The sequence below is a fragment of the Tyto alba genome, unplaced genomic scaffold (assembly GCF_018691265.1).
Source record: "Tyto alba isolate M040663 unplaced genomic scaffold, T.alba_DEE_v4.0 Super-Scaffold_100000100237, whole genome shotgun sequence".
Classification (NCBI taxonomy): Eukaryota; Metazoa; Chordata; class Aves; order Strigiformes; family Tytonidae; genus Tyto; species Tyto alba.
In genome coordinates, this window is record NW_024881269.1 from 111455 (window position 1) to 139288 (window position 27834).

Sequence of the window (27834 nt, forward strand, 5' to 3'; positions counted from 1 at the left end):
ATAACGAGGACGAGGAGGAAGATGAGGAGGAGGAGGATCAGGAAAACGAGGAGGAGGAAAACAAGGAGGAGGAGGACAATGATTAGGAGGAGGTGGACGAGGATGATGACGAGGAGGAGGTGGAGGAGGAGGAAGATGACGAGGATGAGGATGAGGAGCAGGACGAGGAGAAGGACAAATTGTAGGACGAGGAGAAGTACGAGGAGGACGATGACGAGGATGAGGAGGAGGAGGATGAGGATGAGGAGGAGGACGAGGATGAGAATGAGGAGGACGACAAGGAGGACGAGGACGAGGAAGAGGACGAGGAGGATGAGGAGGAGGAGGACGATCAGGACGAGGATGAGGAGGAGGACAAGGATAAGGAGGACGAGGAGGAGGACGAGGAAGACGACAAGGAGGAGGAATAGGACGACAGGGAGGACGAGGAGGACGAGGAGGAGGATGAGGATGACGAGGAAGAGGAGGAGGAGGAGGGGGATGAGGAGGAGGAATAGGTTGACGAGGAAGAGGAGGAGGAGGAGGGGGATGAAGACGAGGAGGAGTACGAGGACAAGGAGGACGAGGAGGAAGAGCAGGAGGACGAGGAATATGAGGAGGAGGAGGTCGAGGACGAGGAGGAGGAAGATGACGAGGACGAGGACTAGGAGGAGGAGGAGGGAAACGAGTAGGAGGAGGAGGAGGACGAGGAGGAGAGCGATAACGAGGAAGAGGAGGAGGACGAGGAGGAGGAGGAAAAGGAGGATGATGATGAGGAGGAGGACGAGCACAAGGATGAGTAGGACGACGAGGAGAAGGAGGACGAGGAGGAGGACGAGGATAAGGAGGATGAGGAGGAGGAGGACGAGGATAAGGAGGACGAGGAGGACGAGGATGAGGATGATGAGGAGGACGAGGATGAGGATGAGGAGGACGACAAGGAGGAGGAGTATGAGGAGGATGACGAGGAGGATGAGGAGGAGGAGCACAAGCACGAGGATGTGTAGGACGAGTAGGAGGAGGAGGAGGACGACAAAGAGGAGGAGGACGACGAGGAGGAGGAGGACAACAAGGAGGAGGATGATGAGGAGGACAAGGAGGAGGATCATGACGAGGAATAGGAGGAGGAGGAGGGGGACGAGGACGAGGAGGATGAGGAGGATGAGGATGAGGAGGAGAAGGAGGAGTAGGAGGAGGAAAACGAGGAGGAGGAGGGCAACGAGGAAGAGTAGGAGGTGGAAAATGAGGAGGAGGAGGAGGAGGAGGAGGAGGAGGAGGAGGAGGAGGAGGAAAACGAGGAGGAAGAAAACGAGAAGGAGGACGACGAAGATTAGGAGGAGGAGGACGATGAGGAGGAGGAGGACTAGGAGGAGGAGGAGGACTAGGAGGAGGAGGAGGAGGAGGACGAGAAGGAGAAGGAGGAAGAGGACGAAAAGGACGAGGAGGATGAGGACGAGGAGGAGGAGGAGAAGGATGACGAGGAGAAGGAGGAGGATGAGGAGGAGGAGGAGGAGAAGGAGGAGGAGGAGAGCAACGATGAAGAGTAGGAGGTGGAGGAAAACGAGGAGGAGGAGGAAAACGAGGAGGAGGTAGAGGAGTAGGAGGATGAGGAGGGGGAGGATGACGAGGAGGAGGAGGAAAACGAGGAGGAGGTAGAGGAGTAGGAGGATGAGGAGGGGGAGGATGACGAGGAGGAGGAGGACAACGAAGAGGAGGAGGATGAGGAAGAGGATGATGATGAGGAGGAAGACAATGAGGAGGACGAGGACAAGGAGAAGGAGGAGGTGGAGGAGGATGAGGAGGAGGAGGAGGAGGAGGAGGAGGAGGATGGGGGAAGGAGGAGAAGTAGGAGGAGGAGGTGGAGGAGGATGAGGAAAAGGAGTAGGTCAAGGAGGAGGAGGAGGAGCAGGACGAAGAGGAGGAGGAGAATGAGGAGAACGAGGGGGACGAGGAGGACCAGGAGGAGGATAAGGAGGAGGACGAGGACGAGGACGAGGACGAGGAGGAGCAAGACGAGGAGGAGGAGGAGGACGATGAGGAGGAGGAAGACGGATGGGAAGGAGGACGAGGATGAGGAGGAGGTGGAGGAGGATGAGGAAAAGGAGTAGGTCAAGGAGGAGGAGGAGGAGCAGGACGAAGAGGAGGAGGAGGAGGAGGAGACGAGGAGGACGAGGAGGAGGAGGAGGAGGAGGAGGACGAGGACGAGGACGAGGACGAGGAGGAGGACGGAGGAGGAAGATGAGGAGGAGGACAAATAGGAGGACGAGGAGGAGGACGAGGAGGATGAGGACGAGGATGAGGAGAACGAGGACGAGGAGGAGGACGAGGGCAAGGACGAGGATGAGGACGAGGACGAGGAGGAGGTGTAGGAGGAAAATGTGGAGGAGGAGGAGGACGAGGATGAGGATGAGTAGGATGACGAGGATGAGGAGGAGGAGGAGGACGACAAAATTGATGAGGAGGATAACGAGGACGAGGAGGCGAATGAGGAGGAGGAGGATGAGGAGGAAAACGAGGAGGAGTAAAATGAGGATGAGGAGGACGACGATGATGATGATGAGGACGAGGAGGAAGAGCAGGATGAGGAGGATGAGGAGGAGGAGGATGACGAGGAGGAGGAGGATGAGGAAATCGATGAGGAGGATAACGAGGATGAAGAAGAGGACGAGGAGGAGGACGACGAGGAGGAGGAGGACAACGAGGAGGAGGAGGACAACGAGGAGGAGGAGGATGACAAGGAAGAGGAGGAGGAGGACGGGGATGAGGATGAGGAAAACGAGGATCAGGAGGACAACGATTAGGAGGAGGTTGACGAGGACAATGCCGAGGAGGAGGGGGAGGAGGAGGAAGTAGGACGAAGACGAGGATGACGAGGAGGACAAGGAGGAGGTCAAATAGGAGGACGAGGAGGACGAGAACGAGGATGATGAGGAGGAGGATGAGGATGAGGATGATGACGAGGAGGATCAGGAGGAGGAGGAGGAGGAGGAGGAGGAGGAGGAGTATAAGGACAAATAGGAGGACGAGGAGGTCCACGATGAGGACAAGGAGGAGGACGAGTAGGACGACAAGGAGGATGAGGAGCATGAGGAGGACAACAGCGAGGAGGAGGAGGATGAGGAGGAGAAGGAGGAGGAGGAGGATGACGATGATGAGGAAGATGAAGGAGGAGGAGGGGGACGAGGACGAGGAGGAGGACGAGAACAAGGAGGACAAGGAGGAGGAGGACGAGGACGAGAAGGAGGAGGAGGACGAGGAGGATGAGGAGGAGGAGGAGGAAGACGAGGAGGACGAGGAGGACGAGGAGGATGAGGACAAGGAGGGGGACAAGGAGGAGGACGAGGAGGAGGACAAGTAGGAGGACGAGGATGAGGATGAGGAGGACAAGGATGTGGACGAGGAAGAGGACAAGGACGAGGAGGAGGAGGAGGACGAGGACAAGGATGACAAGGAGCAGGACGAGGAGGAGGACGAGGACTAAGAGGAGAATGAGGAGGGGGAGGACGTGGACGAGGATGAGGAGGATGACCAGGATGAGGAGGAGGACGAGGAGTTGGAGGAGGAGGAGGAAAACGATGAGGAGGGTAACGAGGACGATGAGGAGGACGATGAGGAGGACGAAGAGGATGACAAGGAGGAGGAGGACGAGAAGGAGGACGAGGAGGATGAGGAGGAGGACGAGGACGAGGATGAGGAGGAGGACGAGGACAAGGAGGACGAGGAGGATGAGGAGGACGACAAGGAGGAGGAGGAGGACAACAGGGAGGATGAGGAGTACGAGGAGGAAGAGGATGAGGATGACAATGAAGAGGAGGAGGGGGACGAGGACGAGGAGGAGGACAAGGACGAGAAATATGAGGAGGAGGAGGAGGACGAGGACGAGGAGGAGGAAGAGGACGAGGACGAGGAGGAGGACGAAGAGGAGGAGGAGGAGGATGACTACAGGGGGGAGGAGGACGACGAGGAGGAGAAGGACAACGATGAGGAGGATGATGAGGAGGACGAGGAGGAGGCGGATGATGGGGAAGAGGAGGAGGAGGAGGGGAACTTGGACGAGGAGGATGAGGAGGACAAGGATGAGGAGGATGGGGACGAGGAGGAGAAGGAGGAGGAGGAGGTCGAGGAGGATGAGGAAAAGGAGGAGGACAAGGACGAGTTTGAGGAGGAGGACGAGGAGGACTAGGAAGAGAATGAGGATGAGGAGGAGGAGGAGCAGGACAACGAGGAGGAGGAGGTTGACAAGGAGGAGGAGGATGACGAGGAAGATGAAGGAGGAGGAGGGGGACGAGGATGAGGAGAACGAGAACAAGGTGGACAAGGAGGAGGAGGACGAGGACGAGGACGAGAAGGAGGAGGAGGACAAGGAGGATGAGGAGGAGGAGGAGGAAGACGAAGAGTAGGAGGAGGACGAGGACGAGGAGGAGGACGAGTTGGAAGATGAGGAGGAGGAGGAGGAAGACGAGGAGGACGAGGAGGTCGAGGAGGACGAGGAGGATGAGGACAAGAAGGGGGACAAGGAGTAGGACGAGGGGGAGGACAAGTAGGAGGACGAGGACGAGGATGAGGAGGACAAGGACGTGGACAAGGAGGAGGACGAGGACAAGGAGGAGGAGGAGGACGAAGACGAGGAGGAGGAGTACGAGGAGGAGGAAGAAGAGGAGGACCAGGACAAGGAGGACGAGGAGCAGGACGAGGAGGAGGAGTACGAGGAGGAGGAAGAAGAGGAGGACCAGGACAAGGAGGACGAGGAGCAGGACGAGGAGGAGGACGAGGACTAAGAGGAGAATGAGGAGGAGGAGGACGACGAGGACAATGATGAGGAGGATGACCAGGATGAGGAGGAGGACGAGGAGTTGGAGGAGGAGGAGGAAAACGATGAGGAGGGTAACGAGGACGAGGAGGAGGACGAGGAGAACGAGGAGGACGAGGACGACTATGAGGAGAATGAGGATGAGGAGGAGGACGACGAGGACGAGTATGAGGAGGATGACAAGGATGAGGAGGAGGACGAGGAGGAGGGGAGGAGTAGGAGTAGGAAATCAATGAGGAGGATAACGAGGACAAGGAGGAGGACGAAGAGTTGGAGGAGGAGGAGGAAAACGATGAGGAGGATAACGAGGATGAGGAGGAGGACAACGATTAGGAGGAGGTGGACGAGGACGATGACGAGGACGAGGACGAGGATGAGGAGGAGGACGAGGAGGAGGATAAATAGTAGGACGAGGAGAAGTACGAGGAGGACGATGACGAGGTTGAGGAGGAGGAGGATTAGGATGAGGACGATGACGAGGAGGATGACGATGAGGCGGAGGACGAGGATGAGAATGAGGAGGATGACAAGGAGGATGAGGACGAGGAAGAGGACGAGGAGGATGAGGAGGAGGACGATCAGGACGAGGATGAGGAGGAGGACGAGGAGGAGGACGAGGAGGACGACAAGGAGTAGGAATAGGACGACAGGGAGGACGAGGAGGACGAGGAGGTGGATGAGGATGACGAGGAAGAGGAGGAGGAGGAGGGGGATGAGGAGGAGGATGAGGTTGATGAGGAAGAGGAGGAGGAGGAGGGGGATGAGGACGAGGAGGAGGACGAGGACAAGGAGGACGAGGAGGAGGACGAGGACGAGGAGGAAGAGGAGGACGAGGAATATGAGGAGGAGGAGGTCGAGGACGAGGAGGAGGAAGATGACGAGGACGAGGACTAGGAGGAGGAGGACGAGGATGAGGACGAGGATGAGGACGAGGAGGAGGAGGAGGGAAACGATTAGTAGGAGTAGGAAGAGGAGGAGGAAGACAATGAGGAAGAGGAGGAGGACGAGGAGGAGGAGGAGGAAAAGGAGGAGGAGGAGGAGGAGAAAGAGTAGGAGGAGGACGAGGAGGATGGTGATGAGGAGGAGGACGAGCATGAGGATGAGTAGGACGACGAGGACAAGGAGGACGAGGAGGAGGAGGAGGATAAGGAGGACGAGGACGGGGATGATGAGGAGGACGAGGATGAGGACGATGACGAGGAGGATGAGGAGGACGAGGATGAGGATGAGGAGGACGACAAGGAGGAGGAGGATGAGGAGGAGGATGAGGATGTGGATGATGACGAGGAGGATGAGGAGGAGAAGGACGAGGATGAGGAGGAGGAGGACGACAAAGAGGAGGAGGATGTCGAGGATGAGGGGGACAACGAGGAGGAGGAGGATGAGGAGGACGAGGAGGAGGATCATGACGAGGAAGAGGAGGAGGAGGAGGAGGACGCGGAGGAGGACAAATAGGAGGATGAGGAGGAGGATGAGGAGGAGGATGAGGAGGAGGAGGATGATGATGAGGAGAATGAGGAGGACGAGGAGAAGGAGGAGGAGAATGACGATGTGGAGGAGGAGGAGGCGGACGAGGACGAGAATGAGGAGGATGACCGGGATGAGGAGGAGGACGAGGAGGAGGAGGAGGAGGAGGAAATCGATGAGGAGGATAATGAGGACAAGGAGGTGGACGAGGAGTTGGAGGATGAGGAGCAAAACGATGAGGAGGATAACGAGGACGAGGAGGAGTACGAGGAGGAGGAGGAGGAGGAGGAAAACGAGGAGGAGGAGTACAACGATTAGGAGGAGGAGGACGAGGACGATGACGAGGAGGATGGGGTGGAGGAGGAGGAGGAAAATGAGGAGGAGGAGGAGGAGGACGAGGATGAGGAAATCGATGAGGAGGATAACGGGGACAAGGAGGAGGAGGAGGAGGAGGAGGAGGAAAACGATGAGGAGGATAACGAGGACGAGGAGGAGGAGGAGTAGGAGGAGGAGGAGGAGGATGAGGAGGAAAACGAGGAGGAGGAAAACGAGGATGAGGACGATAATGATGAATGAGGAGTAGGAGGAGAATGAGGACGAGGAGGAGGAGGAGAAGGAGGTGGAGGAGGAGCAAAATGAGGAGGAGAAGGAGGAGGAGGAGGAGGAGGAGGTCGAGGAGGAAGACAAGGATGAGGATGAGGACAAGGAGGACGAGGAGGAGGATGAGGAGGACGAGGATGAGGACGATGAGGAGGAGGAGGTTGAGGATGAGGAGGACGAGGATGAGGATGATGACGAGGAGGATGATGATGAGGAGGAGGGCGAGGCTGAGGATGAGGAGGTGGACGAGGACAAGGAGGACGAGGAGGAGGACGAGGAGGAGGACGAAGAGGATGACAAGTAGGAGGAGGATGAGGAGGAAGACGAGGAGGATGAGGAGGAGGACGAGGACGAGGATGAGGAGGAGGACGAAGACGAGGAGGACGAAGACAATGAGTACGAGCAGGAGGAAGAGGAAGAGGAGGAGTGCCGGGCTGGGCGAGCCGAGGACTCAGGCCAAGGAGGAAGAACGCAGCCGACTCAGTATGAGTCATAAAGCATGCTTCAATTTATTGATTTTCATTACAGCCTTTTATAATCCTTCTGCTTAATTATGCCTACTAGTCAATCATTGATTGGATAAAATACAAGCAAGCCGTGCCAGGGCTTGTTGGCCCAAGCCCTGGGAAAGACCCAGATAAGTTAGTTTAGGAGAAACAAAGAATGCTCATTTCTCCATCCTCCCCTGATTAAAGAAGAACAAGGAATGCTTCCCAACCTTGACGAGATAGAGAATGTTTCATCTCAAAACCTTAGTCAGTACTTTCCCACGGGATTCACTCTTGCTGTTGTTCACTCTTGCTGACTGAGGCCTACTCATGCTAACTTAAAAGACTCTCATCGCAAAGAGGATCTCTAGATCCATGTCCCTTTTCCCTTAGCCATTCTCCAACAATTCCCCCTTTTTCTTTTTGGGCCAACATGATGCTCTTATTGATGCTGGTTTCAAAAATTTTCAGGCAGAGGCGTTGAATACAGGAAAAGCAACATAATACAATGCCAAGTAGTACTATTATAGAAAGAAATCCTACCAAAATTGGCTTAATAAATCCTAAGAGCCAAGATGGGAATCCCAAGGACTTCCACCATTCTGCAAAAGGATCATTATCTACTTTTAATTTGTTAAGGTTGTCTCGCAAGTGTTCAAGCTGTGGATACTATTGCTGTGACCAGAAAGTTTAAAGCAACACATACCATCAAATTCAACACACCCATGTCCTTGCGCTAAAAGCAGGAAATCAATCGCGGCACGATTTTGTAGAACAGCATGGCGAATACTATCAACATCGGTTGTTAACTCTGACAGAATGGTTGAGGTCAAATTAGACTGCTTAGCTGTCCAACATGCCAATTTCTTTAGATTGGCTGCATTCCATGCGGCCATGACTCCAGGTGTGAGGAATGATGCGAAAAATGCCTCTGTTCTAGAAGGAAGCTTGACATTATCATCACATTTTTCATTTAAAATACTTCTTTTTTGTCTTGTTCGGTTGAACTTCCCGATCATCTGCGCTTTACTTGGTGCAAAAATGGTTAACTGACCTATATAACATGGCCCTCCCACTGGTCTCCAGGGGATTCCTGGCCAAGCGCGATCCCTGCAAATCAGAAAGAAACCTGGCGGCAAGCTTTTTTCCCCTGTGACATTTACTGGCCATATCCCTCCGCCTGTCGCGGTCAGATTCCACCAGTTCATTTTTGCTGTAACATTTATGAACTGCTGCCATAGAGGCTCTTTGCTTGATATAATAAAGTAATATCCATCACCCCCAAAAAAGACTGCACCTGTCCCATTCTCTGCTTGATATGCAGAAGACATGTTAGAACAGTTGGTTATATGAGTGACGTTTGCAATGTTAGCTGGTCCCATAGAAGCCATTAGATCTAACTCTTGAATTGGAGCAATAGTGGAAGCATTTAGAGCGATGATTAAAGATTGAAGCCGGCAAGATTCAAATGCAAATGGCAAGTTAGCTATACATTCCCCACTATTTCTCTTTTCTTCAAATGCATTAGAACAGTTACATTTTTTCCACTGAGTAACATTATAATACCCATCAAGCTTGTCTACAGTTTCATTTACAGATAACGGTATCCCGACAAGACAAGTTTTGAATGGATCCGCAGCGGATGCAAGGCTTAAACAGAAATCGGTGTGACCGGTTTGATTTGCCCAGGTAAGCCATATGTTGGTGTCTTTCATCAAATGGTGAGGATTAGCGCAGCAGGTTGTCACGAGTCCGAAAAGAAGCAGAATCACTCTCCGAGGGCTGCGCGTGTCCATTTCGCTGGTATCCATTTTGGTCCTGCAGGGGTAAGTACACACATATACCCTTTACCGATGTACTGTACCTCTGCGGGCCCCAACCATTGCCCTGATTCTGGATCTCGATACATGACCCTCATTTGTATTGGCTTCTTTGCTCCTGTACCTGCATGTATTCTTGCAGGAGGTTCCTCATTGGACCCAAACAGACACAGGTAATTTAATACAAACAGTGTTTTTGCTACCCTCTCTACTGCATCTGTAATGTCCTCAAACTTCTTGAGATAGTCCTTTACAGTCTGATTCATTCTTTCTACTATCGCTTGTCCTGTTGGGGAATGCGGGATACCGGTAACATGCTGAATTCCCCACAATTGACAGAACTTCCGCATCTTTTCACTGCGGTAGGCTGGCCCATTGTCAGTTTTAATTTGTTGCGGCACCCCCATTACTGCAAAACAGCTTGTCAAATGACGGGTTACATGACCTGCCTTTTCCCCCGTTTGTGGAGTGGCCCAAACAAAATGACTATGGGTATCTACCGTAACATGCAGATATTTCAGCCTACCCAGGGCAGGAACATGTGTAACATCCATCTGCCATATTTCATTTGAACTTAAACCTCTGGGATTTACCCCGGCACCCAGTCCTGGCCCATGATGGCTGCATTGAGGGCATGCCCTCACTATACCTTTCGCTTCTTCTGCAGTCAGGTTAAATTGCGTTCTTAGCCCTCGAGCGTTTTGATGAAAATTACTGTGAGACTCCCTTGCCTTTACAAAATCACTGACCGGGGCTGACATCATTACCAATTCATCTGCTCTTTGATTTCCTTCTCCCAAACCATGATTCCACATATGACTTCTGATGTGAATGATTGCATAAGGGTGTTGCCTCATCTGCAGTAAAGACCTTAGCTGTCTAAACAGCTGTCCTAACCTAAGATTTCTGGTATCTTTAATCTGAGCATCTTCGATGCGTTGAACTACTCCTGCCACATACAGGGAATCAGTCACTACATTGATCCGTTCCTCAGTTCCAAGTACCGAAAGCCCATACGACCGCAGATAATTCCAACGTTTGCAACGAGTCACCTGGAACTGCCTCTAGCAAATGGTGGTGCCATTCGTCATTGGCAGTCCATGTGATCGCAGCTCGTTTGGACTTTTTGCCTGCGTCAGTGAAAACTGTTTGGGCTTCTTTCAGGGGTACTTCACTGTACAGAGGCCTCCGGATCCATTCATTGTGACTTATCCACTGTATTATTGGTGCCTTGTGTGGCAGTACAGAGATATTAACATCTGTAGAAAGCAAACATTCACACAGTTCTTGACTATTCATAAGGTACCAGTCTATTGTGTTTTTCTGCATAGGGACATATATCTGACTTAGCTCTTGCCCTGTGACCTGCCAAACCCTTTTTCGACCTTTTCGTATTAATTCTGCTAACGTATCTATTCTGGGTTGTATTGATTTCTTTGGCTGAATTTTGGGAAATATCCACTCTAGTATTTTGACGTCCCTCTTCTCCCCCTTTTTCTTTTTACATTGAGTCAATGCTCCTAACAAATGTTCTCCTGTAAGAAATATAGAAAGATCAATGGGGAGGTCAGGATCCCGTCGATCACAGTAGCGGGAGGTGATCTGGTCTGCTATGGTCTGAATCATTTCTTGCTGCTCTGCTGTAGGATAGACGGGCAATGCTGGATCTGTTCCTCGTAGTAATGGTCGCAGCACATCAAGCTGTTCGTTGGTTATTCCCGTCACTGGTTGGAGCCATTGAATGTCCCCCATCAATTTCTAAGCATCATTCAGAGTTTTTATTTCAGTTGTTATCTGTGGCTTTTGTGGACGAATCGCAGAATCTGTTATCTTCCATCCCAGGTACGACCAAGGGCTGCGCTGTTGTACCTTTTCTGTGGCTATAATAAGTCCTGCGCTCTGTAGCTGATCGTGCAGTTGTTGAACCTGTTGATTAGTAAAGTCCTGCTCTTGTGCCAAGAGAATGTCATCCATATAGTGATAAATGAACACCTGTTGCCATGCAGTCCGCAAGGGGCGTAGAGCGCTGTCTACAAATAGCTGGCACAACGTTGGACTATTTTTCATTCCTTGAGGTAGCACCACCCATTCAAAGCGTTGTGCTGGTGCCTCTTTGTTTATGGCAGGCAAAGTGAAAGCAAATCTCTGTGTATCTTGGTGATGTAGTTTTATAGTGAAGAAGCAGTCCTTTAAATCAATTATTAGAAGCTTCCAATGTTCAGGTAGCATTGATGGATTAGGTAGACCTGGCTGCAACGCTCCCATTGGCTGCATTTGTGCATTTACGGCCCTTAAGTCATGCAACAGTCTATGTTTACCAGACTTCTTTTTTATTACAAAAACAGGAGTATTCCACGGACTCGTGGACAATTTCAGGTGTCCTTGGTCGAGCTGTTCCTGTACTAACTGATGGGCGACTGTAAGGCTCTCCAGTTTCAACAGCCACTGCTCGATCCACACCGGATCATTAGATGTCCATCGCAGTGGAATCGGGAAAGCCCATCCTGCAGTGACCGTTCCTAAAAAGGTTTGTCCGTTGTAAGTACAACCCCAAGCTGATCCAGCACATCACGACCAACAAGGCCATTCACTCCTGAAGGCAGACGCATGATGGTAACATGAATAGATACTCTTTTTCCATCTATGGTCAGCCAAATACGATTGATACTGCACTGCACTGCAGAATGACCTCCCACTCCTTCGACTCCTTTAGCCATTGGTTTGACCGGCCAGGCAGTAGGCCATACTGCTTCATCCACTAGTGTCAAATCGGCTCCTGTATCTAATAACATGATTAATGTTAGAAAATGTCCTCTTGCTTCAAGCTGTACAGTTGCCATTGGCCTGCGATTCATTGACATTGTCAACGTTACAGCTGGTCTGATGGAATCAAAACCTCGGTCGTCTCTGGTTCTGGACGTAGCCGGAGTTATACCACCACAGGTCAGTTGATTCAACGGTATCAGCCGAGCAACCTTACTTCCCTCTGGAATATGTAAAGGTGGAAACAATGTTTGCAGGATAAGTTGAACAATTCCTGTGAAATCAGCATCAATAAGTCCTGGTATAATGTTCAGTCCTTTTATACTGCTGGAGGCTCTTCCTATTAATAATGCTCCATGTGATTGTCCATTTATAATCAGTGGCCCTCTTATCCTGGTAGGGACCTTTTGTGGCTTTTGGTCAAGTAAGGTAATACTTATTGCTGTTGCCACATCCAATCCGAGGCTGCCGACGGTTGCAGTTTGGAGGCCGTTGTCACTGGAGTCGGGTGCTCCTCGACGGCTGGGGCTGCTACTTTTGTCAGAGCGCGGCGGCTGGACGCGCTCATTCTCCCGTTTCCCGATTTTTGGCAAACCTCAGTGTTATGGCTGCTGGAATTGCAGGTCTCACACCAGAGTCGTCTCACACGACAGTCGCGGCGTAAGTGCCCCTCTCGGCCACATCGGTAACACTTGATGCTCCTTCTGCCGTCACTGGCCCTCACTCGTCCGTCTGATTCTACAACGCCAGCTCGAAGAGGCGCCAAAGCGGCAAAAACTTGCTGTTGTGCACGTTGTTGCACTGCAAAGGCTTGTCGCTGAGCCTGAAGGATATCGCTCCCTAACTTATTCATTGCTTCTACCAACATAGCCTGAGGTCCTACAGGGACTCGACTCATTCTGTCCAACATCAATTCAATCGTGGCATCTGCGGGTAATGTTATTAAAATTCCCCGCATAACTTTATTGGAATTTTGAATAACACATTGTCTTAACAAAGCAGCCCTCATCCAAGGCGGTACATCTGACTGTTCTATGGCCGTCGTAACACGATCTACAAAATTTGCAAACGACTCCTCCCTTCCTTGTTTTATACTCATATAAGATGGAGACGGCTGTGACATTTTTACATGTTCTAAGGCTTCCCTAGCAGTTCGCATTGCCTCTATGCACCGTTCAGGACCTAATTGCAACTGTGCTCGTACTTCCACAAAAGGTCCTGATCCCATCAATTGCTCTACTGTGACTCCCTGTAAGGGGTCATTCGGATTCCTTGGCTGTTGAACTGACGCTTCACAAAACCGTTGCCAATGTGCTTGCCACAACAATAACTGCGACTGAGTCATAATCATTCGCATAATGACCTTAATATCCTCAGGACATAGAACCGTACTACCCCAAATGTAATTCAAAAACTGCTTTGCAGGAGGAAGAACGCAGCCGACTCAGTATGAGTCATAAAGCATGCTTCAATTTATTGATTTTCATTACAGCCTTTTATAATCCTTCTGCTTAATTATGCCTACTAGTCAATCATTGATTGGATAAAATACAAGCAAGCCGTGCCAGGGCTTGTTGGCCCAAGCCCTGGGAAAGACCCAGATAAGTTAGTTTAGGAGAAACAAAGAATGCTCATTTCTCCATCCTCCCCTGATTAAAGAAGAACAAGGAATGCTTCCCAACCTTGACGAGATAGAGAATGTTTCATCTCAAAACCTTAGTCAGTACTTTCCCACGGGATTCACTCTTGCTGTTGTTCACTCTTGCTGACTGAGGCCTACTCATGATAACTTAAAAGAGACTCGCATCGCAAAGAGGATCTCTAGATCCATGTCCCTTTTCCCTTAGCCATTCTCCAACAGAGGAGTATGACAAGGAGGAGGACGACGACGAGGAGGAGGTGGACAACTAGGAGGAGGATGATGAGGAGGACGAGGAGCAGGCGGATGATGAGGAAGAGGAGGAGGAGGAGGGGGACGCGGACAAGGAGGATGAGGAGGACGAGGATGAGGAGGATGGGGACGCGGAGGAGAAGGAGGAGGAGGAGGTCGAGGAGGATGAGGAAAAGGAGGAGGACAAGGACGAGGTTGAGGAGGAGGAAGAGGAGGAGGAGGAGAACGAGGAGGACGAGGAGGACTAGTAGGAGGATGAAGATGAGGAGGAGGAGGAGGAGAAGCAGGATGAGGAGGATGACGAGGACAAGGAGGAGTACGAGGAGGAGGAAATCAATGAGGAGGATAACGAGGACGAGGAGGAGGAGGGGAAAAGGAGGAATACGATGAGGAGGATAACGAGGACGAGGAGGAGGAGGAGGAGGACGATGAGGAGGAGGAGGACAACGAGGAGGAGGATGACAACGAGGAGGAGGAGGACAACGTGGAGGAGGAGGACAACGTGGAGGAGGAGGACAACGTGGAGGAGGAGGACAACGTGGAGGAGGAGGATGACGAGGAAGAGAAGGAGGAGGAGGGGGATGAGGATGAGGACGAGGATGAGGATGATGGGGACGAGGAGGAGAAGGAGGAGGAGGAGGTCAAGGAGGATGAGGAAAAGGAGGAGTACAAGGAGGAGGATGAGGACGAGGAGAACGAGGAGGACGAGGAGGACTAGGAGGAGGAGGAGGATGAGGAGGAGGAGGATGAGGAGGGTGACGAGGACGAGGAGGAGGAGGAGGACGAGGACGAGGAGGAGGAGGAGGACGAGGACGAGGAGGAGGATGAGGAGGAGGACGAGGAGGAGGAGGAGGACGAGGACGAGGAGGAGGATGAGGAGGAGGACGAGGTCTAGGAGAACGAGGAGGAGAATGAAGAGGAGGACAAGGAGGAGGAGGAGGAGGTCTAGGAGGAGGACGAGGAGGATGAGGAGGAAGAGGAGGACGAGGATGAGGATGAGGAGGAAGACAAGGACAAGGATGACAAGGAGGAGGACGAGGAGGAGGACGAGGAAGATGACAAGGAGGACGAGGAGCATGAGGAGAACGACAACGAGGAGGAGGAGGATTAGGAGGAGGAGAAGGAGGAGGAGGAGGATGACGATGACGAGGAAGATGAAGGAGGAGGAGGGGGACGAGGACGAGGAGGAGAACGAGAACAAGGAGGACAAGGAGGAGGAGGACGAGGAGGATAAGGAGGACGAGGAGGAAGACGAAGAGTAGTAGGAGGATGAGGATGAGGAGGAGGACGAGTTGGAAGATGAGAAGGAGGAGGAGGAAAGCGAGGAGGACGAGGAGGACGAGGAGGATGAGGACAAGGAGGGGGACAAGGAGGGGGACGAGGAGGGGGACAAGTAGGAGGATGAGGACGAGGATGAGGAGGACAAGGACGTAGACGAGGAGGAGGACAATGACGAGGAGGAGGAGGAGGACGAGGAGGAGGAGGAGGACTAGGAGGAGTATGAGGAGGTGGAGGAGGAGGACGAGGACGAGGATGAGGAGAATGACCAGGATGAGGAGGAGGACGAGGAGTTGGAGGAGGAGGAGGAAAACAATGAGGACGATAACAAGGACGAGGAGGACGAGGAGGAGGATGATGATGAGGAAAGCGAGGAGTAGGAAAACGAGGAAGAGGAGGACAACGATTAGGAGGAGGAGGACGAGGACGATGACGAGGAGGAGGGGGAGGATGAGGAGGAGGACAAATAGGTGGACGAGGAGGAGGACAATGCAATGAGGACGAGGATGATGAGGAGGATGAGGATGATGACGAGGAGGATGAGGAGGACGATGAGGATGAGGATGAGGAGGACGACAAGGAGGAGGAGGACGAGGACGAGGATGAGGAGGATGACCAGTATGAGGAGGAGGACGAGGAGTTGGAGGAGGAGGAGGAAAACAATGAGGAGGATAACGAGGACGTGGAGGACGAGGAGGAGGATGATGATGAGGAAAACGAGGAGGAGGAAAACGAGGAGGAGGAGGACAACGATTAGGAGGAGGAGGACGAGGACGATGATGAGGAGGAGGGGGAGGATGAGGAGGAGGACAAATAGGAGGACGTGGAGGACGAGGATGATGAGGAGGATGAGGACGATGACGAGGAGGATGAGGAGGAGAACGAGGGTGAGGAGGACAACAAGGAGGAGGAGGACGAGGAGGAGGAGGATGAGGATGACGAGGAAGATGAAGGAGGAGGAGGGGGACGAGGACGAGGAGGAGGACGAGAACAAGGAGGACGAGGAGGTGGACAAGGAGGACAAGAACGAGAAGGAGGACGAGGAGGACGAGGAAGACGAGGAAGAGGAGGATGAGGAGGAGGACGAGCTGGAGGACGAGGAGGAGTACAAGGAGGAGGAGTAGGAGGAGGAAGACGAGGAGGAGGACGAGGAGGAGGAGGAGAAGTAGGAGGATGAGGACGAGGAGGTGGACAAGGAGGAGGACAAGGAAAGTATATATTTTTATAAAGATTGGCTTCATTCATTTATAACAGCAGTATCAGACACCGGCTGTTTTGCTGCTGAGAAAAATAACTCTGTGCCGGGCAGAGCAGCACAGCGGGGGCCTGCACAGCCACCCCGTTGCACGAGGACCCTGCACACGTGCTCCTATTGACAAGCGGAATCACGACTTTACAACCAGTAAGGTTATCAAGTAGGTATGTTTATTCATCACTGGGCACAGGGGGGAACCATTCCTCCACAAGCGTGCGTGCCCTGGAGCCAAAAGAGGCTCCTTTTTATTGTGTAAAACGTTACATATTCATTAACTCCAATATACATGCATCACAATTCTGGGGATATGGAGGGAATATTACAATCAGTTCCGGGAAATCATTAACATATCCCCCCCCCAAGTCCCTCCCCGCCGCACCTGCGCAGTGCTCCCTGGTGGTCGTGGGCAGGGGTCTTCAGATGAAGGCTCGTAGTCTTCTTCACGGTGTTCGCTACCTGACCCTTACTTCTGCACCAACTCAGTCCTGTGGTCACGTACACCTTGTCCTTCAAGTCTGGGCCAATTTGCAGCTCCTTTGTCTTTCTGGCTCAGTGGTTTCAGTTCCTCTCTTATCTCAGGGACAAGAGATCCCAGCGGTGGCCCGTCCTGTCTTCCTTCCAGTCACTCACACGGCAGTTGCCGGCCTTTGATGGAGGCCACCTGGTGAGCAGCCCCTGAGGGGGGGCTATCGGGTTAATGTTTCCTCAGATCACTATTGCACGAGGGCCCTGCACACACCCCCACGTTGCACGAGGACCCTGCACGGGCATCCCTGTCGCACGCGGCTCTTTGCACGCCCGCTGCCCTCGCAGCAGGCGCCGTGCGCATGCGTGCACACTGGGGCCGGGACTACAACTCCCGACGTACCTCGCGCGGTCGGTCGGTGGAGCCACGCGCTGATTGGCTGTGGAGGGGGCGGGGCCGCGGCGCGCGGCGGGGCCCGCCCACTGGCAATGGCAGCAGAGCAGCGGGACGGGTAGGAGGGTCCTGTGGAGCCCGGGAGTGGGGCTGCGGGGGGATCCGTGCTTTGGGGGGGGCTGTGAGCATCTGGGGAGGGGGCTGGGGGGGGCTGCGGCCCCCCGGGGGGCCTGGGAGCGGGGGGTGGCCCCGGGGGTGCCGGGGAGTGGGGCTGGGGAAAGGCTCGGAGCCCCTCGGGGGGCCGAGGAGCGGGGCGGGGGGGGCTGCGGGCGGCCCCGGGGATGGGGAGTGGGGCGGTGGGTGCTGGGGGTCTGGCGGGGGGGGCTGGAGAACGGAGGGGGGGCTGGGAGCCGCCGGCAAGGGCTGGGGGAGCCCCGAGCCCGGGGGGGCTGTGAGCTGGGGGGGTCCCGCCCCTTTCCCTGCCCGCCCCAGGCCCCAGCCCGGGGTCCCGGCCGAAGCCCCTCGAGGAGCTGATTTGGCCGCCCCGAGGGACGGCTGGGGGGGCAGCCCCGAGCTGCTCGGCTGGGGCCTCGTTCTTGGGGCAAGAGGCAGCGGGGGCCTGCGCAGCGCTGGGAGTTGGCGCTGAAAATCCCAGCTCGGGGGGGTCGGGGCTGCTTCCCCGCGCCCGGGGCGGCTCCTGCTCCGCCAATTCCAGCCAGCAGCCCCGCAGCTTCATCCGGGTTTCTTGGTATTTTGCTCTTCAAACTCCAGTTGCAGAAATCAGGCTAGTGTTTGAACAGTTTTTGGTTGCTGTGATGACTGCAACAGGCTACAAAGATGGACCTCAGCAATTCACTAGTCCCAGACCTTCCCCTTTGTGCCTTTAATTAAGGAATAATTTGAAAACTGATGAAAACTAATGGGTGTTTGGGCCGTGCAGTGTCTTTCTTTGCATGGGGGAACAGATTTGGGTTTTCTTGGCTTAGTTACTGTCCATGGAGGCAAGGAAGGAGAAACCAAGCAGCAGTGATGTCTTTTCTTTAGATTTAAGACATGCATAAAAACGCCTAACTAAAAGAAGCCAATGTTAAATTGTCTTGTTTAATGTTAGCAGGAAGCTGATGGTAATATCCTTAAATCAAAACTGATACAAAACAGAAATGTGTCCTAAGCGTCTTCTGTGTGTAGTGTCACCCTTAGTGGATTTCAAACCCTTTAATTTCCTGGTGATAGGTTATAAATGTTTAGAGCAATGCAAATAAGTTGTATTAAGATGGTAGCAACTTGATTATTTTCTTATATCCACAAATGTTTTTTAAAAAAGTCGTTGGATTTCTAATTTAGGTCAAGTTATCTAAAAATCATAAGCAGGACTTTTTTTTTTTCCTCATTTATATTAATTCTGAGTAAAAGAGCAGAAGTTGATTTGGAAACCTGTAAGCTGAAGGGTGTTTTCCAGTGAGGTTTTGGTTTGTTTATTTTTCTTTTTGCTTTTGTGAAGTCCTCAATATTATATTTTCTCCCTCATTATTTCCAGGCTGCAGAACCAGCCTGAAAGGCACGGTGGAATTACTTTTCCCATTAGCTGGGCTCCTCCTAAGGATATAGATTGCATCCATACTCAGAAGCCAGTTGCAGCAACGAAGCCGTTTCGGGTATTTGAAGAGGAGGAAGAACTGAATCACCAGTAAAACAAGACTGTAAAATTTGTTAACCTCTTGGGTTTTTCAGGACAAACTTAACATGAGTTTCCTTTACAAGCTGGTGGTTCTTGGTAAACTGAATAACTTGGTCAAAGAATGGATTTCAGAATTTGGTGAGAGCAAGGTAAGGGTTTTTTATATGCTCTTGTCAAAACAGCTGATGCCTTTTTATTTCTTTTAAAGGCCATACTACTAGGATTTATGCTGAAGTGGAACTTTCAACTTTCTTCTAAAGTATTGAGGAGAGTTGTAGTAACTGCCGTTGAAATAAGGTAGAAAAGGTACTACAGTTCACAATCTTGAAGTCCCTGGGGCACTGAATAAATGTGTGAAGTGGCTCTGTGGGTTGACTTATAGCAGCTAACAAAGCTGAAACAAGGGATTGTGGGGTGAGCTAGATGGGAAATGGGCACTAATCTCGCCCCAAACAGCCTGCAGCACCCAGTGTGGTTTGAAACTATTGCACTAGACTTGACCTTTGCAGAGATTGTGTTTATTTATGTGCATCTGCTGTGGGGAAGACTAATAATAGGTCTTAATTTCTGTAAATTAAGGACTTAATTTCTGTAAAAAGGACTGATACATTACTCATCTCTTTTTTTGAGTTGCAAGCACTCATTTCAGAAAAACAGTAGCAGTCTATTAGACTAACAACTCAGTCTGGGAGTGAAAAAACACTGTTTATGGAGGCTGTTGTAGTCTTTCTAAAGAGCCCATATGCTACCTAAACTTGCACATAGGTCAATGTGTATCTTATATTATAAAGTAAACACTTCTCTTCTACACACTAGAATCTTCCTCCTTCAGTAGCAGCAGCAAATGTTGGTGGCAAAATATTTACATTTGGTTCTTACAAGCTTCGAGTACACACTAAAGGTAGAACTTCTTTGTCCAGTCATAGTTCTGATGTTTGAAAGTGACTTCCAACAATAACAGAAGAAATGGAATCTCTTTGCAGGTGCTGACATAGATGCTGTTTGTGTTGCTGCTAGACATGTAGAAAGATCGGATTTTTTTCAGTTGTTCTTTGAAAAACGGAAACATCAGGAGGAAATAAAAAACCTAACAGTGAGTAAGCGCTCTCTGTGATAATCGTGCAACTTCTACAGTAAGAATGTTCATGTTAAAGACTTATATTGGTAGAGGATGTCTTACAAGACAAAACTTTAAAATACGTTGTTTCTGAGTCCCTTCTAAAATGCTATCTTATGCAGCATGAAAATGCTGAAGTCAAGCTTTTGGTTCCTTTCCCCAGTGGCTGTACACCACGTAAGAATCTTTGTGGTACGCTTCTCCCCTGCCCTTGGTTTGAGAATGAGTCGGCTGTATCAAAAAGCAAGGCTGTCCCTGGGAGCCCTGCTTTCATCTCAGGTGCAGTAAGGGGCCTGGACATGCACACCGGGGGAGGAGGGGCAGCCTGAAAACTCAGGAAGTTGGTGGTGATGTGGAAAGGCTCCTGTCAGTCCCTTGGCCATGCTGTTCCTCTGGATAGACTTTAGGAGCTCCCGTTCATTCTCCTCTGGCCATGTTCCTCTCTGGCTCCTCAGCCTGAGCCTTTGCGGCCGGGATGCACACTGACAGCTTTCCAGAAAGTTCACAGGGGCTGTGCTGGGAACATACAGAACTGCTGTGTAAAATGCCCCTCGGGTGCATGCACTGTGTACCTCGCAGGTAAAACTGAGCTCCTGGGAAGTGCTTCTCAGCCTGGGCTTCCTCACGCAGACGGTTTGAAAGACTTCATGTGCATAGCTACGGAGCCTTTGTTTAGGTGACTGTCACCTGAAAACAGACTCTCAGCGGGCTGTGGCACAGTTCTGACAAGTGCTCTACAAAACTAAAGACTGTGCCAGAAGGTAGCTGACAGCATCTCAGGCACGGTAGAAAATAAAAATAGAGAAGACTAGTGCGCGCTGTCAAATGTGGACAGAGTTGGTTAGATTTCTCTGGATGTTAACCAGCAGTAAGATAGCTAGAGAAATCTCTTTTCTTCCTCACTGCCAAGGTAAGTACCTTACAGCCACTGATCCTGGTGGCTCATTGTGCACTGTTTGTTCATTACAATCCATGATCAGCCTCAGAATCTCTTGGCTAAATAGCTTTTTAAAGCCAGTATTAGTTTTAGGCTTTAAAAAGCCTAAAGTATTTACAGTATTAGTGCTCTACTGCTTGCAGCTTACTACCAATTTTTTTGGTTTGGAAGCAAGTCAGTCTTTATACCAAATAGTTTAGCAGTGTAAATTCTGTATTTTATCACAGTTTAGGGAAAAGATTAAAGTAGCAAGAAATACTTTCTTACACAGTGATCCTCTCCTTTACAGGCAGTTGAAGATACGTGTGTATCAGTTGTCAAGTTTGAGTTTGATGGCATCGAGGTAAGAATTTTGCTTTTTTTCTTTAAGTAAGGATTTTTTTTTTTTTCTTGCTTTGGAATAGGACAACTTTTCAGGGACTTGTGACCTTGCTATTTTACAAGGTTTTTGGTACCTGACAGTGTATTTAGGAAACTGTGATTAAACAGCCTGACCACAGCCTATCCCAGGAGAAGGCACTGCAGTAAAATGGGAGCTGATAGGAAAAGAAGCCCCTAGGAAGCCTGGCGGGCACGGGAACATCAGGGACACCTCTTGCTAAGCCTGTGCTGCAGGCCAGGGTAGCCCACTGGAACAGCAGTTATGTCACAGGGATTGTGCAGCGTGGGAGTAGAGACAGTGTCCTTGCCAACCCTCCTGAGCTCTGACAAACCAGCTTTCTGCAGGGGGACGGGGATAGTGTAGCTCACCATATGGATCATGTGAGCAGACTGAATGTTTTGTTGCAAATCAAAAATGAAGTGGTTGTGAGACAAACGGTCTGGAAGATGAAAAGTGAAAGCCCCCATTTGACTCCTGCCCAGGTTTTTCAGCTGCAGGAATCCTTGTATCTTGAATGCATCTCACACCGGGAGTGCAGACCTGCATGCTGTAGTACCTCAGCACGTTACTGCTCGGTGTCACTATCGCCAAGAGCTTCAGTGACCTTCTTGTGGCCTCTCTCTGGTACAGACGTTCACAGAATAATTTTCTTGCCTCAGACTCTACTATAGACCAGATGCTTTGGGATCAAAAGGGCTTACCGCAGAAAGGAAATGCTCTCTCCTTTGCTGAAGTGTAGTTGAGGTGGCTGAACTTGCATCTTAATTTTATGATTTATGTTCTCTTTTAATGGAAGATGGAAATTGAGAGTAATCTTTTCAACTTAAAACCCCCTTCCTTTCCCTAGCTTAAAAAGGCGGGATACAGTGACGGTTTTGTAAATAAAATATGGAACTTCTAGCAATTCTCTTGAGTTTTCTGGCAAGTAAATCTCTCAGGACATGTATCTGTAGTCACATAGGTCTAAATACAAATGTTAACCACTCTGTAGTCTTGACTAGCTTTTCCCCCACTGATGTGCTGTTTGAAAATGATGCAGCATTCTAACTCACACTTGGCACTTTTTCCCCTCTTAAGATGGATCTTGTGTTTGCCAGACCATCTGTGCAAACTTTTTCTGATAATCTTGATCTCAGAGCTGACTCATGTCTGTGAAGCCTGGATACGAGATGTATGCGGAGCTTAAATGGTAAGCATATTTACACTTCTTTAAAAAGAAAGTGTTACAGAGCTTGGTATAGAATGCACATGGCACAACCCATCGGTTTCTGTACAAGTTGCAGAAACTGATTTCCTGTCTACTTGAGATCTGAAGAGGTGGCAAGTGGGCTTAAATTGAGATGCTTCAAGGAATTGTGTGTTTAGATAGACCTGTATCTCATGTTTCTTTGATCAGGGTGTGTGCATTGTTCCAGTTCGCCATAGAAACTGCTTCAGATGAATAGGTAGAGCATTTGATAGAGAAGAATGTGTGGTAATTCATTAAAAAAAATATATATATATATTTAAAATACCTGAAGCCTAACTTACTCACCGTTTAACACTGACTGGTTTAATTGTTCCCTGCTGTCGAAAGAAACAGCTTTTGGAATCCTCCAGAAAGGCCTTATTAAAAATTGTATTCTATAAACTGTGAAAAAGCTGCTGAGGGCATCAGTTACCTGGAGTGATACTGCATGTTGCATGTAATCTGTAATTTTTAAGGAAATACAAAGCAAGTAATCCAAACTTGTTTTCATAGGCTTGAACAATGAACTGTGAGCTATTGATCCAGGATAGCATAAAACTGACTTGTACCCGTTACTAGGAACTGCTGCACTTCAACTTTTTTCTTAGAGGCTGCAGAGCTACTGATGAAATACTGCATCCAGAGCCAAATGAAGAGAACTTCCAGCTCACTCTCTGTGCAATTAAACTTTGGGCAAAATGTAAGTAAGGGGATTGTTCGTGATCTTTAAACTTTTCACAGGCACCTTGTGCTGAAAAAATAAGACCATTAGTAGTACTTCACCTTTGGATAGCTGTTTAAATGATGGCTTTTAAACTAGAACCTGTTCTTCAGTTTAGATTCACGGTCTGTCCATGGGGTTGATTCGGTGTGGTTTTTAATGGGGGTAGAGTGGGGAGAAGAGGGGAGTGCCTACAAGACAAGGTGCTGCATTGCTTATCAGGAACCTGACTAGAGGTGATAAAAAGACAAGTTAAGTATATAAACTTGATACGTAAGGAATAAGAAAATACTGATTGCGTATGTGTCTAGAGCAAGTGCTACAAGAATGGTAGACTTTTTCATAAGGGAAGTTGGAGTGAAGCAGTAGCTGTAGCAGTGTAGGCAAATTCCAGAGTAGCAGTATTTTGGGAAGTGGTGTGGTCATGATTCTTCTGCTCATCACTGTTAAGGACCAACAATTTTGGCCTCATTGCATTGCAAAAGTAACTGACTTGGAGGCTAAAGTGTACTGAGTATTCTACAGATTGTGAAGTTGGTGCTGTAAATTTGAAGAAGGTCCTTGGGTATTGAAGGACTGCAGGCTAACGACACGTACCCATTCTAGGACATGGCATTTACTCCAGTGTGCTGGGATTTCTTGGTGGGGTTTCCTGGGCAGTGCTAGTAGCAAGAACAGGTCAACTCTATCCAAATGCCAAGAAAGGCAAAGCCAAGAGGAGAACAATAACTGCACTCCCAAAAGGGGAGGAGCAAACTGAGGGAGGGCAACTCATTGGCCCCTTTCAGAGTTTCAGCACTTGAGATAAACAGAAGAAATAAAATTGTAGGAAGTTAACAGTGGCCGAGAAGCAGATTATAAATCCACCTGATCCAAATCTCAGAAAGACTTTCAATATTGATTTGTGTGAATACTAGACCGAGGCTGAAAATTAAGTGTTTGCTTCTGCTTTCTACGTCACGAGAAATGGGCTAAACAGTAGCGAGAAGATGCTCAAGGCAATAGCAGAGCTTACTGGTTTCCTCCACTGGACCAACTGTGCAGTGAACCAACTTAACACGGCCAGTCTAAGGATGTCACTGAAGTTGCTTAAAAAAAAAACCAAACAGGTAAGTCCTTATCCTGGAATGTGAAGGCAGCACCTTGGCTCCCACACAGAGTGGCAGAGATGGCCCAGCAGGGTCATGTCCCGACGTTCCAGGTCAGATAAAGAAAGTGCTGACTGTGTTTGTGGGGTCAGTTTGACGTATCTTTTCTGTTTTCTAGAAGCCTGGGGAAGGACGCGCTATGCGGTAGGGCCGGTGCCACTTTAGCCCTGAGGTTCAAAAACTGCACATCAGTGCAACTCCCTGAGTTGCCTTCATCACCAAATAAACCAGATTTGCTTTCTCCAGGGTGGTGGGAACAGGAGCTCACAAGTGGATTCCAGCTACACCTCAGGGTAGCAGTTAGCACATGCTTAACTTTAACTTTAAAGCCCACCCACTGGCTATTAAAGGTCACATGAACCCCAGAGATCTAATGAAAGGAAAACCAAACAAACCAACAAAACCCCACGACAATATCCCCAGAAAACACTACACCCCGTTTCCCACTCCTGAAGGAAGCCGGGTTCACATGACACGTCGGGGTCCCCCCCTCACCCCGGGAACTTGCCAGCCTCCAGCCGGGGAGCCGGAGTATTTGTCCCCCTCTGCCTGGGGGCAGCTGCCAAAGCAGCGGTGCAGCGAGGAGAGCAGCTCCCACTCGGGCTGGCCGTGCCCACGGAACCAGAGCACTACACAGAACAACCCACAAGACATCAGGTGTCCAAGCAAAAAGGCCCCGGTGTGCCAAAAGAAATAAAAGATTGAACACTGAAGCAGCTGGGCAGGAATGCTTCGCAGTGAGCAGCTCCATGATGTCTGGCACTCCTCTGCAGGTACAATTCTACACGGCACTTCCACCAGACACAGGGACACTCAAGGGACTACTGAAGCCTTATTTAAGATACTCAAAATGCAGTGACTTTCACTTTCCATTAATGAGAAGAGCGTCACCGAATCGTGGTTGCGTACTTCAACAGCAGTAGCTTAGCATAATTGAAATGTGTGGCAGGACTTTGGAGTGAGCTTTTCAAGGATCTTCCAAGGCAGCCATGGAACCCTACAGAAGCCCCATGGAAACCTCTGTCTGGGATAGTAGAGGTGTCAAAAAAAAAAAAAATCCTTTAAGATAACAGGGGGAATGTATAGTAAAGAAGGGGATCCTTACCTACAACCCAATAGATCAAATGCTACCCCAAGAGTCCTATTCGTTTAAACACACCATGTTGGAATACCATGGCAGTGACGGCCCGTGGCAGTTTCAGCCCTGGCACTGAAGGACGTTGAGCATCTTTCAGATTGGGGAGGCAAGCGGGGATAGAGAAAGGCCGCTGACAGCTGCAGCTTAGTGCCCTTCAGGATCCCAACATCTTTACTGGTGCTGTGTAAAAGGGAGCATTCTATTGGCTTTGCAAAAAAATATTTGGGGGTGCTTTTATTAAAATCATGATTCTTGAGGGGTTTCTAAATTCATGCTTTTATTAGCATGAGACTGAAACCTGACAATATTTTCAGGCCAAAGTTGTTAAATGCTTTCTGCAGAGCATGCAGGATTTTTCAGTGGGTTTGGGTTTTTTTTGGTCTCCCTGTTATTCTGCAGCATAAAGATTACCCACAGAGTTATATTTCTCTTCTCACATTGAAGATGTAAGTATTTGCGTGCCCTGAGCTGCATGAAGAATATAAAAAGTATACAATTGCATAGCAATTAATACACATCAGCGAGACAGAATTTCTTTGGCACTTATTTCTTGCACAATAGGCCAGGTGACCATTTAAGCCCCAATGTCTTCACCACTTGCTCTGTCCTACTGTAACAACATCACTTTTTAAATATTTAAAAATTTGCTTTAATAAAGAACTGTGAATAATTATTTTACCCTATCCTTGATTTCTCCCTGCTTTTCAGAGACGTTTTTTTCTCCTGCATTTCAAAATACTACATTGTTTATTGCCTGCTGCCACACTCCTGGTTTCAGCTGGGTTAGAGCTAATTTTTTTCTTCTTCGTAGCTAGAATAGTGCTGGATTTGGGATTCAGTGTGGGATTTGGTATGAGAAGAATGTTGATAATATACTGATGGTTTTAGTTGTTGCTAAGGAATCCAGGACTCTCCACCTCCCCGTTTCTGGTTACACACAGGAAAACACATTTTATCACTCCCCTGCCCCTAGCACAAGACTTTGAAAGTTGTCGTTGCTCGCAGAAAGAGCCGACATCAGTACAGTTACCTTCTGGGCTGGATATTTGCTTGTTTTCACCAAGTATCAATCAGCAAAAGAGAAAACTTGAGATGCCATTCCAGTTCAAGACTCAAGAGGGAAAGGAAGATAGCCCGACGCACAGAAATCCGGGTGTGGGTTTGCTGGACTTTCAGCATGTTGCATGGACTGGCAGCAACGACAGAGAGCTGGAGCAGGACTCTACAACCTGGGGAATACGTGCTTCCTCAACTCTGTCCTGCAGTGCCTGACGTACACACCCCCTCTGGCCAGCTACCTGCTCTCTCGGGAGCACAGCCAGTCGGGTGAGTGCTTTTATGAAATATCTCCTTGGAAATCGGTTGGGCGCTTCCCAGGGTTTCCCAGAATCTGGAAGTTGATTTAGGAGAAAAGCAGCCCTTCTTTGTCAATCCTATAGTGGGTGTTCTTGGAACACTGAAGCCGAGAAGCCGCTTGTCTTATCTAGGTGTGTTCATCTTCAGAAAGGCACCTCTTCCTAGCCCTGGGTCTTGGTCCCTATTCCTGCAAGTCAAACTCTTTGCTTATTGCACAGAAACTTATGTCAGTTTAGTGGCCCTATGAAGAATGTCTTCTATGCACTAAAATGTCCTGGCCTTGTTGGGACACTGGCACCTTGGGAGGAGTGGAGACTGTTCTTATAACTTCAAGATCTCCATCAGGTTTCCCATGGCTATGGGTATTTTGCTAACTTGAGAAGCTTCCTTCCCTCCCTCCCTCCCTCCCTCTGCAGGTCACCAGCAAGGCTTCTGCATGATGTGCACGATGGAAGCACACGTTAACAAGGTCAGGTATTCCTCAGGCACTGCCATCCAGCCTTGGGCTGTTGTCAGTGTGCTCTCACGTAAGTCATTTCAGGTGCTCTTACATGATTTTTTCCATTCTTTTAGGAGAGAACTACTAACTTCTTCTTTCTTAGGAATAGGAGAACATTCTGATCCTGGCATGCAGGAAGACACCCATGAGTTCTTACGCTGACTTCCCCTACCACCGACCATTTTGATTTGCCTTCCAGTCATGTGCTTGAGCTGCAATGCGGTCTCTGATTCCTACGAGCCCTTCCTGGACATCCCACTGGATATAAAAGTAAGAGGTTTGGCAACTGTGCTTCAAGATGTCCCAAGGTCCCTGTAGCTTTCCAGAATGAACATGGTTGACTTAAAAATGCATACTGTGAACACAGGAGCGCTTGGTGGTGGGTGGGGTGTGGAATGGACGGTGTCCTCCTGGGCAGGC

The 27834-nt window shown here is 50.0% G+C and overlaps 1 pseudogene; it reads left to right on the forward strand.

Annotated features, from left to right (window-relative positions):
* Positions 1–17305: 17305 nt before the first annotated feature.
* On the forward strand, positions 17306–27732 carry LOC122154445 (annotated as a pseudogene).
* Positions 27733–27834: the final 102 nt, after the last annotated feature.